Raw genomic sequence first — 15,441 nt, forward strand, 5'->3', positions numbered from 1 at the left:
AATTTTGTCACGCGCCTGCGACCGCCAATTTGGTCAGTTCGGGCACGTCCACAGATGCCGAACGGACAAAACCTCCCTGTCCACCCAAGGCTCAACAACAACGACTATCATGTATAAAGAATTAGCCCAGGAGTAATTTCATTATACATGTCTTACACGAAGGCAAGTAACAAACACAAGCGAAAGTACTAACTATGCATACATTCATTGTATCTTGCAAACTTCAAACAAAATACAAAGATTGATACTTCATTACATTCATGTTCCAAATTATATTACGCGTCCATCAAGTACATTACATTATTTCTTTTACAGTCTATTTCATCAAGTACAAAAGATGAAATCAAAATGGTACACAACTAAACTCGAAGGAGGCCCACTACCTAGGGCATGATGCCCTAGCCGCGATCCTCGACTACCCCGCTCGCGCTAGGATATGCATGGTTAGTGGTGTGAGAATTACTGAAAGTTTCTAGTGGATTTGGCCATCGACCTCGCCAACTCACCCACTAGGTCTACTCAAGCATATGTAGAAAGAAAGAATAGATAAGTAACCAAACTAATGCTACTACAATGCCTGTACAAAACTGAATAGAGATAATATACTCATGATGCATGCAATTCCATTTTACCTTTACCCAATCCACTTGGTTAACCTTCTGGTTAAACCCAACTCACCAAACCAAATCCCTTTTGTCGAGAAGAATACCGCTACCACCCGACGGGACCGTCTGCTGGGGAGAATTCCGCCGCCGCCGCAGTTGATGACACTCCGGAGCTCATCGCTTGAGGTGGAGCGACCACCCTCAAGCATTCAAACTACATGTGAGTACAATCACATCCTCACTTGGAGGATACCATGCCATAATTGCCACAAGTTTATATAGTTTTTCCTTGTCTAACATTCATTCTTTTGGTGCTATTCATTCCCACTAGTCATTATTTCACCTTGTTTTCTATTGTCATGGTCCAACACATATTCACACATCCATAGGGTTCTATGTCATGGTCCTTTATGGTTTCACATATTTTCTATAACACACAGAACTTCAGCAAATAGCAAGGTTCCAGTGTTAGAATAGTACCTTGCGCTATTTCTGGTGTTTTTGAAGGTCCTTAATTGAGTACCGGCCTGTTACTCGTGTTCCGAGAACGCGAGAAAGAGTACTTAGCACCAAAAATCTGTAAATTCAGGTTTTAGGGTGCTGAGTACCAGTACCTGAGTGGGGTACCGGAACCCCATCGCGTGCCAGAGAGTAGCTGCTCTCAGGTTTGGCAATTTGGGATATTGGGTACCGGTACTGGGTGTTGGGTACTGGTACTGGGGTCATGTCACGCCCTACGATCGCCAATTTGGTCGGTTTGGGTACATCCACAAACGCCGGACGGACAGCACCTCCCCTATCCACCCAAGGCTCCACACAAGTATCAACATGTATAACAATTTACGCAATGAAAATTCAGATATACATAGCTTGCACGAGGGCAAGCAACAACCAAAAGTGAAAGTACTACTACTATTATCACCTCCACACATGTATCTTGATTACATTTAACCAAATACAAGCATACTATAATTTACATCCTTTTTTTCCAAAACATGTGTCATTTACATCATTTATACACTTCCATCCCATTACACTTTTCATCATAACCAAAGGATGAAACAAGGTACCACTAATACACGGATGTCCGCTACCTAGGGCGCTATGCCTTTGCCGCTATTCTCAACTACCTCGCTCGGGCCCGGATCTAAAAAAAGGTGGGTGAAAACTACAAGAAGTTCCTAGTTGGTTCGGCCGCCGACCCCGTCGACTTTCACACTAGGTCTAACCAGGCGTAAGTAGAAAAGAACAGATAGATAGATAGATAGTCATTTCTAATCAAATGCAACTATTATGTCTGAACAAAAATGATAAACCAATATATATATGATGCTCATGATGCATGCTGATTGTCATTGTCAATACCCAATCCTCTTGGCTAACCCGTAAGTTTAGCTCCAAAACTCACCAACCAAATCCCTACAATCGGGGAGATACTCGCTACGACGCGACGGGACTGTCTTCTGGGGAGATACTCGCTACGACCCAGTGATGACCACTCCGGAGCTCATCGCTCGAGGGGGAGCGACCGCCCTCAAGCATAGACTATAGGTGAGTATGATCCAATCCACAACCATGAGGATGTCATGTCCACTAATGCTACAACACACAAAGTCTTCCATTTACTAGCATTCAATGCCATAAGGTGCTATTTCAATCGTTTGTCACAATGTCACCATGTTTTCTACCTTGGCTAGGTTCATGTCTCAATTCATACATCTATAGGGTTCACGAGTGTCCATTGTTTCATTACTAATTCATATGCATCTTTATACTAAAAGCATGCAAGAAGTACCAACATATTACCATTTAACCCTACAATACATGAATCCTACATATGCACATACATGCTCAATGGTGATTTAGACAAAGAGAAATCCAACTGTTTCGAATAGCACCACCCACATTGTAGAGATGCTAGGGTGCTAGAATCCTAGTTTCCTGATTTATGATCGCCGCTTTCCCCCGACCCACGGCAAACGAAGCCGAAACAGAGTTTTTCCTCAATATCTTGACATAGACTTTTCGGAATTCCAATCCGAGCCTCCCAACGCATCAGTTTATACTCCAATTAGGGCTACAAGAGATCAAACCCAAGTTAGATCTCAAACTTAGCAAAACCCAATTTTGACTCTAGGGTTTCCATAATCCACAGGTACCCAATTTTCTTGGAGATTCATAGTTTAACCTAGCATATCATCTCCTAGAAACCACAACTAGAAGAGATTTAGCCAAACCCTAACTCATATTCATATGAACTCACCTCAAGTTCAAGCTTCTTCTCCAACTCTGTCACGCCCCGGGGCTCAGCGGAAGCCTACCCGGCACGTTACCAGACCCGCCATACGTCTAAAACATATAAGGCGTCTATAAAATTTCGATAAATAGAACAATAATACAAAGAGATCTAGTGATATCAGAGCATTGTACAACTAGTTCTATAACAAGAAAAATGACATAAAGCTGGAAATCCACTAAATACAAAAAGACATAAAGCTGAAAATCCACTAAATACAAAAAGACATAAAGTAAGTACGATAGGAATCTATAACAAGTGCTAAACAAAGTACAAGGTGGTCTCTCTATACATGGTACAAAACCTCTCCCTCTCTCTAACCCAAATAAAGAAGGAGTAACCACCTAGCGCAAAAGAACTCTCCCCGAGCTAGCTATGCGACACCCTTGCCGCGATCCCGTGCCTCCGCCGATGTAGAAGGCTCTGAAAAAACCACGAAAAAAGAGGGCGTGAGAACTATTAAAAATAGTTCCTAGTGGGCAATTACTAACTTCAGTGAATGCACCACAAGGCCCAAAGCTATAAGGAAAGTGGTCAGCGACAATAAAGCAGTAAAGCGAAATGTAAGTAAAAGTGTAACTTACTATAACATGAAGTCTCTACTTAGCATGATTTGCGTAAGTAATAAAGCAACTATATCATGGATGTACATGGATAGGTATGACATGCATAATCATAGAAATGCAACCATCCCGATGTCCTCAATGCAAAAATAGTAAAGATGTCATTGTTTACTATTCTAGTCCAAGTCCACGTTTCACTTTAATAGTTTTAAAGTTCATATGGCATACACTGTCACTATGTTCCAATCATATAAGACCCACCCGAAGGCTGTCTGGCCTGCCTAATGCCACGTGGTAGTTCAACATCCACACCTAGGAATGAGCCTTCCCTACCGGCCCAATTCCAACTTCGAGCGCTCAATCCCCACGGGCGATATGTCGCGAGGCTATCTGCGGACTGTGCCGCTTCTAGGAGAGCGACCTCACAAGCATGTGCGCAATGAGCACAAATGGCAACAAGCTGAACCGTTCTCAATGTCCATTGCTCGATTCATGTCTAAAAAACATGGAATATATCGAATGTCCAATGCCTATCTCGTATTTTCGTCATGTCTCTAACATGGAATATAGCAGATATGTGTTGGCCTGTCAATAGCGTCACTATATTGTAAATTTATAGTTTATGTTTTCAAGGCCGCTTAATGGACACTTTGTTCTCTAGTAGTCCAAGCATGGCAACTATGTTCCATAGGTAATGTTTCTAAGTCATATCTTCCTAAGAGGATTATGTGTCGTAACTTGCCAACAAACGAGACACTTTATCTGTATGCCATGCTGCCTACACATTTTAGCTTGACTAGATGAGAGTATATTTTCATTGATTACATAGCAACATGCTTTAAGTGTTCTAAAGTTCATTATAATTTACTTAGGTAGAGGGGAATGCATCAAAAAATACTTGTTACAACAGTATTACAGAAGCATAGGGGCGCATTTTGCCGAATTCCCGACGCCAAATCCCACCAAAATCTTCTTCTTCGGTCGCCGAAACGAAGGTATCCACAAGCTTCTAGTACCTAGAACATCAAAATGTAGAGTCATCGAATGAAACGAAGAGCCATGGCTCAATCATTTAAGCTTTCAAGCTAGTAGGGAAAAACTCACCTCAGTGTAAAACCCTTCTTAATCTTCAAAGTAGGCAGGTGAGGTCTTCTAATCTAGCTATACTGAAAGTTCCAACCATATCCAATGAGATCAAAGAAAGCCTAAATCAGAATCCCCAAATTCTAACCCTAAAGATCCAAAATCTAGGTTTAAAACAAGCAAAAAGCCCAAAAAAAACTAGGATCTAGAGAAGGAACACTGTGCATATCTTAGGAGTCCAATCAAGCCTTCAAATCTTTTAGAGGTGAACGATTGGATCCACCACAAAGCGTCCAAAAGCAAGCTCCAAGCTCCAAAGGTGAGAGAGAGAAATGATGAGAAGATGGTGCTCCAAGGCCTCCAAGCAAGTCCTTCCATCTCCTTCTCCTTCTTTTCCTTCCCTTTTCTCTCTCTAGAGTGTGGAGTGTGCAGGGAGAGAAAAATGAAGAGTGAGAGGGGCGGTAGATGAGGCTGCCTAAGCCTCTAAGGGTAACAAATCCATTATAGGCCCTCAAAAAAACATCCACTCTGGCACGACAGGTCTGGGCTGGCACACGCTGAGGGACCGGGCTCTCTCTGTCCATGGGACGGGTCTCTCGGACGTCCGTCCACGAAAATCAGCGTTCGGGAAAGCCGGGTCTCTCACAGCCGAGGGAGCGGTTTGCCTCAAGCTCTATCGCAGCACTGATGTGCTGAGGGGACGGTCTCTCATATCATTGGACCGGTCCCCGAGATGTGAAAACTCCAGCGACTTGCCAAAACTCTATAGAGATCGAACTTTTAGGCGGTATAACAATCGGACGGCCCGTCCACCAAGAGTGGAAAAGTTCGGAATAATACATCGAACATCGAACCTCGCAATCTGCAAAGGTCCTAGTGTGCTTACATTCACCCCTCCTAAAAAAGGAGTTTCGTACCGCGAAAACTCAATGACTAACATACCTCAAAACTCCAGTCTGAAAAAGCATGGGATGCCGCATCCCGCAGCGGCTCTCTCTACGACCCACGTGGCCTCCCCGCTCACTCGTGGTTGCTCCAAAGGAACCTTCACTGTACGGAATATCCGTTCCGCAGTTTCGCACCTCACTGGGCACAAAATCTCTCGCTGGGTTGCTCCTCGATAGCTTCAGTCGTTCCGTAACCCCACAGTGTAGACATCTCAGACCATGAGTCGGGTCGAAGACATACTTCCGAGAGGACCGATACATCTAAAGACGTGTGCACGCCCGGATAGGTTCGGGTGGTAGAAGCAAGTCAATATGACTACGGACCTACCGTTACCCCGAATCCCAAATCTCTTACCCTCTAGTGGCGAGACTTTCAAGAAAACAGTGGTCTCCAACTTGAATCCAAGTCTCTCGCGGTCGATCGGGTAACATCCCTCTGTACTACTCCGCTGTCGTCAAAGTCGGGCTCCCGGGGAAGCAATTCAACCTTTCTCAAGCTTCTGGAGTACGTCGGGGCTCTAATGCCAATCTCGTCGCCTAAAAGATTGGATCCCGAGGATCTAAAAGGGTAAGTTAACAGCCTTAGAGGGGTGTGGGAATAGGTGTAAAACGCAAACTTCGAAAATTCGATGCAAATAAAACAACAGGTAGCGGGAAATAAACAGCACACCGAGAATATAACGTGGGGAAAACTCCAATTCGGATGGAAAAACACCACAGGACCGATCACCGAAGATAATCCACTAAAGAAATTGAGCTACAAGTGAATTTTGACAAAATACCAACTCAATTTACCGATTTCTTGTTGATGGTGATCTTGCCGTCCTGATCGGATAGGAATCGCACAATCGACCTTGCTGCAACCGTCGCAGCGTCAACGCCTCAATCTCTGAAGCGTCCAACCGTTCCTCCGGCTTATGCGACGATCCACCGTCGGAACCTCCTTCATGGAGCTTGCTAGAATCGGGATTTGGAGTGATTTAAGGGTATTTATCTTTGAATACCATTAAGCTATGAGGGTTCGTCTTGCTTAATCAAATTATCAACTTGATTAAAGAAGGATCTCGAGTAATCGAAGAATCACGAGTTGATTGTTTGATTTTTTCCGAAACTTGTTTATGGAATGAATCGAAACGTGAAAAAAACAAGTTTTTAGGGTTTAGGAATCACGTAATATTCAAAGCCTTAAACTTTAAGGCACCCACACATAGCTTATTGTATATGTTTAGAAGACTTAAGAAGTGAGACTAGATTGCAAAAAGTTCTTTTACAAACCATGTGTCGTCCTCAGAGACCGGTTCTTCGAGGAGGACGGTCGTGAGAGATCGGCGTCTCTCAAGTGAGGAACCGGTCCCTCGCTGGCGGACCAAAATCACAACGTTCGGGAACCGGGTCTGTCAAGCTGAGACTCCCTCGCTGGCGCGACAGGAATATACCAAGGTTCGGGGAACCGGTCTCTGCATCTCAGGCGGCGGGTTGCATCAAAGCTCACGCAAGGTGGAGACCTGCTAGGGAACCGGGTCTATTGAACTCAGGGGACCGGTCCCTGAATACAGAAAAGTTCAGTAAAATATTTTTAAAGCAATCTAAGCCTTCTGAACTTATTCTAATTAAGTATCTTCACCACAAATGATCTTTTTCTCATACCTTAGATGTCAAACTTTACGAGTGAGTCTTTGTTCTTCAATTTAGATCTTTTCTTCAATCTTCCGCAATCAACTCTTCAAGACTCATTCAACATTACGAAATCCGCCAACCTATAAAATCCTTAACAATCTCCCCCTTTGGCGATTTCGTGATAAAATATATTACAAAGTTCGTACACAACTCAGAAATAATAAAAAGAAGATCATCGCAATCACCAAACGATAATCTCCTGCATGATCGATCCAATAAATGAAAATTACACTTTTACAACCTTAATACAGACTCTATGACTTAGACATGGAGTCTTGAAGTCTTGAATTGTTCCTGCAAAAATATTTTTAAAACGAAAATCAAGATTCAAGTATACTTATCAAGATCAAACATAATCAAACATAAACGTCAAAATAATACCAAGTCATCAAGTCAGTTCATAGTCAGTTCATAGTCAAGCACCTAAGCAAACATCCAAACTAAACGCTTCATCATCATCGAGCCATCCATCATATAATCTCCCCCTTTTTGTCAGAAAGCGCCAAAAAGACAAAAGGAGGAAACCCGTAACATCTAATCTGAAGCATCTCCTGGGGGGAAATCTGCTCTGCAACACCCTAACTTGTCAAAAATCATATTGAGTAATCGCTTCATCTTGCTCACATCCTTTCGTATCGCAGCCTGCTTCGCAGATAATTTCTGAAGCTTCTCAGATAAACGTTGTTGCTCACGATACACAGAAGAAACTGAGATATCTTCCTCGGAAATGTCTATAGAAGGACGTGAAGAAGTAGCAGTAGCAGGAGGTGGAGCAGCAGGAGGGGAAGAAGCATGCTGAGACGGGGTACGAAGCTGCACCGAGGACTTCACAAATGTCCTTTCATTGATCCGACCGAAACTATGCTCATATGATGTACAACGAACATCCACATCATGAAGTCGCAGAATCCGCATGATAATTAATTGAAATGGCAACTGTTCATTTTGTCCAGAAGTTTTAATGTCCTTCGCCATTCTTCGCCAGATCAAAAATGGGATATTCATGTTGATATTTTTTATACTTACAATATCAGGCCGAGCTAATAGATACATGTATAAGATGCGATCCCATCTCAAAATCTTCGTGTTCGCGAGAGGCAGAATGTTGTAGCAAACCACGAAGTTCAGAAACCGGTACTCCATTCTGAAATCTTTGGACATAACCATAATGCCGTTTGATTCAGTCCCTGACATGCAAATAGTGTTCACAACATGGTTCCAATCGCGAAGTGAGTCGAAACCAGCCTGTAGATATTCTACTCCTTCAGTCCTAGCTTCCATTCCTAGCACAGACGCTATCGTATCAGGAGTAATTGATAACTCAATACCACGTACGGAAGTGATGAATACGTACGGGCCGCCGTCGGAGTCACTCAAGTGACCTGCTCTCATATAGAATTCTCTAATCAATTCCAAACAGAACCCAGTTTGTTCCGGGAAATCACAAATCTGATGAAGATTACCCTTTTCAAATAAATCCTGAAATCCCGGAACACAGCTAATGATACTAGCAACTCCAACATCACGCTCACCAATACAATGCTTCGACGAGTACATTGACCGTCGAGCGGATGGAACATCCTGTAGATTGTGACGCGGAGGCTCAGAACCCGGTTCTCTAATCTCAACACTGCCAGATTTCCGACGACCGGTATAACCAGATGCCTTTCCTTTTCCTTTATCCACGGCTTTGCCTTTCCCTTTATCACTGGCTTGTCCTTCCCTTTCCCTTTTCTGGTATCCTTTTCTTTAGCCAACACTTCTGGAGTAAAAGCCTCCCAGTCCGACTCTTCCTCCTCAGATTCATCACCTGGGGCATATTCACTCCCTTCATCTTCCGGTTGATACTCAACCGGTCGTTTACCCGAAGAGCGCTGTCGTTTACTACCGCGACCACCCCCAGCCATGAGGACCACAAGCACAAGTAGCCAAGAGTACATTTTGAAGAAATCCCCTGTTAAACATAATAATTTTTATATACTGAACATAAGAACACTTAATTTTTTTCAAAAAAAAAAAAATTCAACAAATTGATATATAAATGCTAGATAATCCTAGGGGCCACAAACTCATGAGAAACATGAACAACTAAAGCAACAAAATCAGATAAACCACATGATTCCCAAAAAAAAAAGGCTTTTGATGATAAAAACCTACAAAAGTGGACCAAAAACATGAAGAAATATAAGAGAAAAGAAAAATAACAAGTCCAAGAATAAGATCGAAACATAAAACCGCAGATTTAGCTAGATCTCTAGAAAAACCACCAAAAAATCTGAAATGAAGCATATTTTCGGAGTATACGATATAAAAGCAACAAAAACCGAAAATCATACCTAAGATCAGTGCTAATCCGCGAGGAATGTGAGGAAAAATCGATCTGGAGGCAAGAGAAGTGCAAGAGAAGAAGCAGGGAAAGAAATGAAATGCGTACAAGACACATCGAGCAGAACCCTTTTATCGGGTCGGGCGGAGGGACCGGTCTCTCCTGTCTGGGACCGGTCCCAGAGCCTAGAATTTTTAAAAAATTTAAAATAAGCTTCAAAAATTCCAGGAAAAATATATGAAATTCCACAATGATAAACCAACAAAAATAACTTATTTCCATTCCAATAACTTCAAAGAAAAAATTCATAAATAAATTTTGAAAAAAAAATCAATTTCAAGGATACTCAATTTGGCAAAATTGTTGACCCGAAAATCAATGACAATTCTAGATACATATAAAATAAAATTCCACACATCATGCAAGATTTAGGAATTTATTGTATTGTTTTATCATCATATTTGTTAAAGAAAATATATAAATAATTCTCAAATCATGAAATCAAAATAATATGTTCAAATTAAGTTATGCACAATGTTCGAGACAGGAGTGGCTCTTTGAGCATCTTTTTTTTTTTAATTAACATTCCACCTTATATCACCTATGAGATGTATAGCTCTTTGAGCATTTTTCTTTTTATCTCTGAAAGGTACTTTCTTTTTGTTTCATAGAGATACTTTAATCAACATGTGGTAGCTGCACACACTGACCAGACGACCAGGGTGGTAGCTCTTTCCTCCATATGGTGGTAGTTTTCACACTTCCAGCAGGGATGTAACTCTTTCCACATCTTGAATATCAGAAACTTTCATAACCAAAATTGGAAAGACTCTTCCTAAATTAGTGCAACCCTCAAGTCAAAAATATTATTTCAATTTCAAAAATAGAGAAAGAGTTATTCATCTCAAAACTCATAATCAGATAAACAATAGCAACATTCAAAGTTCGAAGCAAGAGGTGTTGAATTTGATTCAGTATGCAAAACAGAATCTCAATGATTTGATCGTTCAACAATTATGACAATATAGAACAACCTTGACAGTGATCAATCAAAAATTAAATATGAAATAATTAAAGTTACGAACCGATTCATCTCCCAAAAGTAGCAACATTAATCAAGAAATTCAATCATCTCTCAAGCACAATCAGGAAATACCAGAAACCATTCACAAAAATAAGATGCAACATGCACATGATCTATGGCCCAATAGAATATATCTAGATTGAAGGATTCATACCAATCGCTTTTCTTAAATGCAGAAAACGTTTTTGATCCAAAGGTTTGGTTAAAATATCTGCAAGTTGATTTTCAGTCGAAATATATTCAAGTTGTAGAATGTTTGATTCAACCAGTTCTCTTAAAAAGTGATATCTTAGTTCAATATGTTTTGTTCGTGAATGTAAAACAGGGTTTTTAGAAATATTAATTGCACTTGTGTTGTCACAAAGAATACTAAGAGTGGTGGAAGGGATTCGATAGTCGCTCAGTAAACTCTTCATCCAGATCAATTGTGTAGAGCAACTCCCGGCCGCAATGTATTCAGCTTCTGCAGTTGAAAGAGCAATACAGTTTTGCTTCTTACTGTGCCAAGCAACCAGACAGTGTCCAATGTAAAAACAAGCTCCACTAGTACTTTTCCGATCATCTGCAGATCCTGCCCAGTCAGCATCTGAGTAGCCGATTAGATCAAGAGATGTTCCCATAGGATACCAAAGTCCATACGCGGTTGTACTCTTAACGTACCGAATGATCCTTTTAACCGCTTTCAGATGGACTTCCTTAGGATTAGCTTGATAGCGAGCACACATTCCAACACTAAAAGCAATATCTGGCCTGCTCGCAGTCAAGTACAATAGGCTCCCAATCATGCTTCTATATTGTTTCTCATCCACACTCTGTCCTTCCAAACTCAAACCAAGTCCTTTGTTGCTTGTACCCATTGGAGTGTCAAAATCCTTTGCACTGTCCAATCCAAATTTATTAACCAAATCTTTCGCATATTTGGATTGACACAAGTGAATTCCATCTTTAGTTTGTTTGACGTGAAGTCCAAGGAAATAATTAAGCTCCCCCATCATCGACATTTCAAATTCGCTTGTCATCAATTTAGCAAACTCATTGGCATCTTTATCTGTAGTTGCCCCAAAGACTATGTCATCAACATATATTTGTGCCACAATGAAATCATTCTTGAAGTATTTTACAAAGAGAGTTCTATCCGCTCCCCCTCGGTTATAGCCATTTTCCAAAAGATATTTTGTCAAGCGTTCGTATCATGCTCGCGGAGCCTGTTTTAGTCCATAAAGTGCATTTTTCAGTCGAAAAACGTGATTTGAAAATTTTGAGTCTATAAAACCTTTCGGTTGTTCAACATAAACTTCCTCTTTTAAAAATCCATTTAGAAACGCACTTTTAACATCCATTTGAAAAAGAGTGATTTTAAAATGGCAGGCAATCGCGAACAAGATACGAATAGATTCAAGACGGGCAACCGGGGCGAAGGTTTCATCAAAGTCTATTCCCTCAATTTGTGAGTACCCCTGAGCAACAAGTCTCGCTTTGTTCTGAACAATAGTACCATCCTCATTTTTCTTATTCTTAAAGATCCATTTGGTACCTATGATGTGTTGTTGCTCAGGATGAGGCACTAATTCCCATACATCATTGCGAACGAATTGACCAAGTTCTTCTTGCATTCATTTATCCAATATTCATCACGTAAAGCTTCGTCAATATTCTTTGGCTCAATCAAAGATACATAGCATGCAAATTCACATTGTAGTTGACTTCTTGTTCGCACTCCAACATTAGGGTCCCCAATTACATTCAATAAAGGATGATCTCTCGACTCTGTCAAGGGTGTAGTCTCAGGAGATATGCTTGGGATTTTAGATGATGTGTTTTGAAGCTCAGATGAATCATTTGAAGCAACATTTTCAGAAGATGCAATGGAATTGTCAAGTGTAGAAACATCATCATTCACAGGCAATACAAACGGAGAATCATTATCATCATCATTCACCACAGAAGTAGAAGAACTATTCACAGAAGAACTTACAGAAGAAGCTTCATCTACTTTTATATTAATAGATTCTATCACCGTCTTAGATCGTAAATTGTACGCACGATAAGCACGACTTGTAGTAGAATAACCAAGAAAAATCCCTTCGTCACTTCGAGAGTCAAATTTTCCAAGATTTTCACGATCCCGAAGGATAAAATATTTACTCCCGAAGACACGAAAGTATTTAATATTAGGTTTCCTACCAAGCCAAAGTTCATACGAAGTATTCAAAGTACCCGGGCGCACATAAATCCGATTGATAACATAGACAGCCGTGTTCACTGCTTCGGCCCAAAAGTGTAAAGTAATTTTCTTACTATGAAGCATAACATGAGCCATCTCCTGTACAACCCGATTCTTGCGTTCAACCACTCCGTTTTGTTGGGGTGTATAGGGGGCTGAGAATTCATGTTTATACCATTTGAAACAGAGAAATCAACAAATTTTGAATTTATGAATTCTCCCCCTTGATCACTTCGAATACGTACAATTTTATCATTCCGTTCAGTCATAAGACGAAGACAGATTTCAGAAAAAGAATCAAAAGTATCAGCTTTTTCTCGTAAGAAGGCACTCCAAGCAAAACGAGTAAAATCATCAACAATGAGCAAGATATAACGTTTTCCACCCAAACTTTGAATTCTAGATGGTCCCATCAAATCCATGTGAAGTAATTCTAAAGGTTTAGATGTCCCTAAGTGGTTCAAATTCTTATGTGCGGACCTAGTTTGTTTCCCCAATTGACAGCCCCCACACACAGTGTTCTCTTTGAAGTCAATCTTAGGTACACCTCTAACAACCTCCTTCTTAGTTATCTTGGATAGCTCCTTAAAGTTTATGTGACCTAGTCATTCATGCCATAAAGTCTCAGTTTCTAATGACGCTAGATTACAATGTTCAGTCGAAGAATTAGGAACTACATAACAGTTATTCTGAGATCTAATGCCCTTTAAGAAAAGATTGTCATCACGAGTCACATGGCATTCTTTATCGGAAAAATTCACAGAATACCCATCATCACACAGTTGGCTTATGCTTACAAGATTAGATTTCAGCCCCTCAACATAGAAAACATCATTTAAAGTAGGGCCATCTGAGATAGTCACTGTTCCTTTTCCAACAATTTTTGATGACCGACCGTCTCCAAAACCAACAAGTCCTCCAGATATTTTGTTCAAAGAAGTAAACCAATTTTTATCTCCGGTCATGTGGCGGGAACAACCACTATCCAGATACCATGAAGTATTATCGTAAGCATGAAGCGAAGTGCGAATGACTAGGCATGGGAAGAGTTCACCTTTGCGCACCCAAACCTTACGTGTTTTGGGTTGCGTCGGTTCACTTGCTTTTGGTAATCGTGGCTTATCGACGATTTGAATTGGCTTCCTCTTCATATCCTCCTTCTTTGATTTCCATGCTTGTTTTGCCTTTGGCTTCGGAGTATTTAGTGTCCAAGTTTGTCTCTTCTTATGATCTGCCTTCTTTGGAGTCACCATTGACTTCATTGTCGTTTTAGGATCACTCTTCATGGATGCTATAGAGCTCTTTCCCTTTTGGTAGCAAAATTTTTTTATGTGTCCTAAAACACCACAAATATGACAAGTTTTGTTAGCCAAATTATTTTTAGGAGAGACGAACTTACCATAAAGTTTAGGAACAGCAGTTGACGAGTTTCCATCATCTTTCTTTATTACTTGATCAATATATGTCCGTTCATAACCAAGTCCAAGTTTGTTTGTTTGACCAAGTCCAAGCATCTTGTCTAGTTTGCTCGAGCCAGACGAAAATTGGTTCAAATCCGACTTCAGTTGAATGATCGTCTTGGTGAATTCTATATTTGCTTCTCTAGCTTCAGAGTTTTGCTTGGTGAGAAAATTGATGTTCTCCACCTGAGTCTCTTTTTCCTTTTCAAGTAATGAACACTTCTCAAGTAAAGAGTTGTAAGCCTTGGTCAACCCATCTCTTTCTTGCTCTAGATCCTTTGTTAGTGAGGCCAATTTTGAATTTTCTTGTTCCAACTCATGTAGACTTCGCCGCAGTCTCTTGTTATGTTTAGCCATCTTCTTTGATTCAACAACCAATTGTTGATATGCTGCGACCATGTCATCTTCGTCCGATTCTTCATCTGATGAGTTCTCCGAAGATGACTTCTCCGAAGATGACTTCTCATGTATAGATGACATAGAGATAGAGTCAGCAGATGCTAAACACATGAATGTTGAATCCTGTGCAATCAGTGCCGTGGCATTTACATCCTCTTCACTCTAGGTGGAATCGTCAGATGAGGAGTCGTCCCAAGTAATAGCTTGCATCGCTTTCTTCTTCAACGACTTTTTATTAGGACAGTCAGATGCAATATGGCCAAAGCCCCTACACTTGTAGCATTGAATTTGACCTTCACCGCTTTTCTTCTCTTTTGTAGAGTCCTTTTGAAAGTTATCCGATTTTCTGTATTTTGATGAAGAAGAAAAAGACGACCCCCCTTTAGATTTGCTTGACTTGGAAGAAGTAGACTTGGGAGGAAACTTCTTTCTAAAGTTTCGACGGAACTTCTTTGTTAGAAGTGCTAGTTGCTTTTCAAAGTCCTCCAGGGTTTGCTCCGACTCTGAATCTGATGAAGTTGAAGTGACATCTCCTTTTGTTGATTTTAGAGCCATCCCTGAAGCTTTAGAAAAAGACTTGGAAGAAGACAAATTAGAAGGAAAAGTCATTTCATAAGTTTGAAGAGCACCTACTAATTCTTCTACCTTGAGTTCATCAGGATGTTTGACCGTTTCAATAGCCGCAACCTTAGGACGAAATCGTTCGGGAAGGGTCCTCAAAATTTTTCGAACAATTTTGGAATCGGGAATTTTCTCGCCCAAGTTAGCACACGTGTT

This window comes from Ananas comosus, linkage group 1, assembly GCF_001540865.1.
Source record: "Ananas comosus cultivar F153 linkage group 1, ASM154086v1, whole genome shotgun sequence".
Taxonomy (NCBI): Eukaryota; Viridiplantae; Streptophyta; class Magnoliopsida; order Poales; family Bromeliaceae; genus Ananas; species Ananas comosus.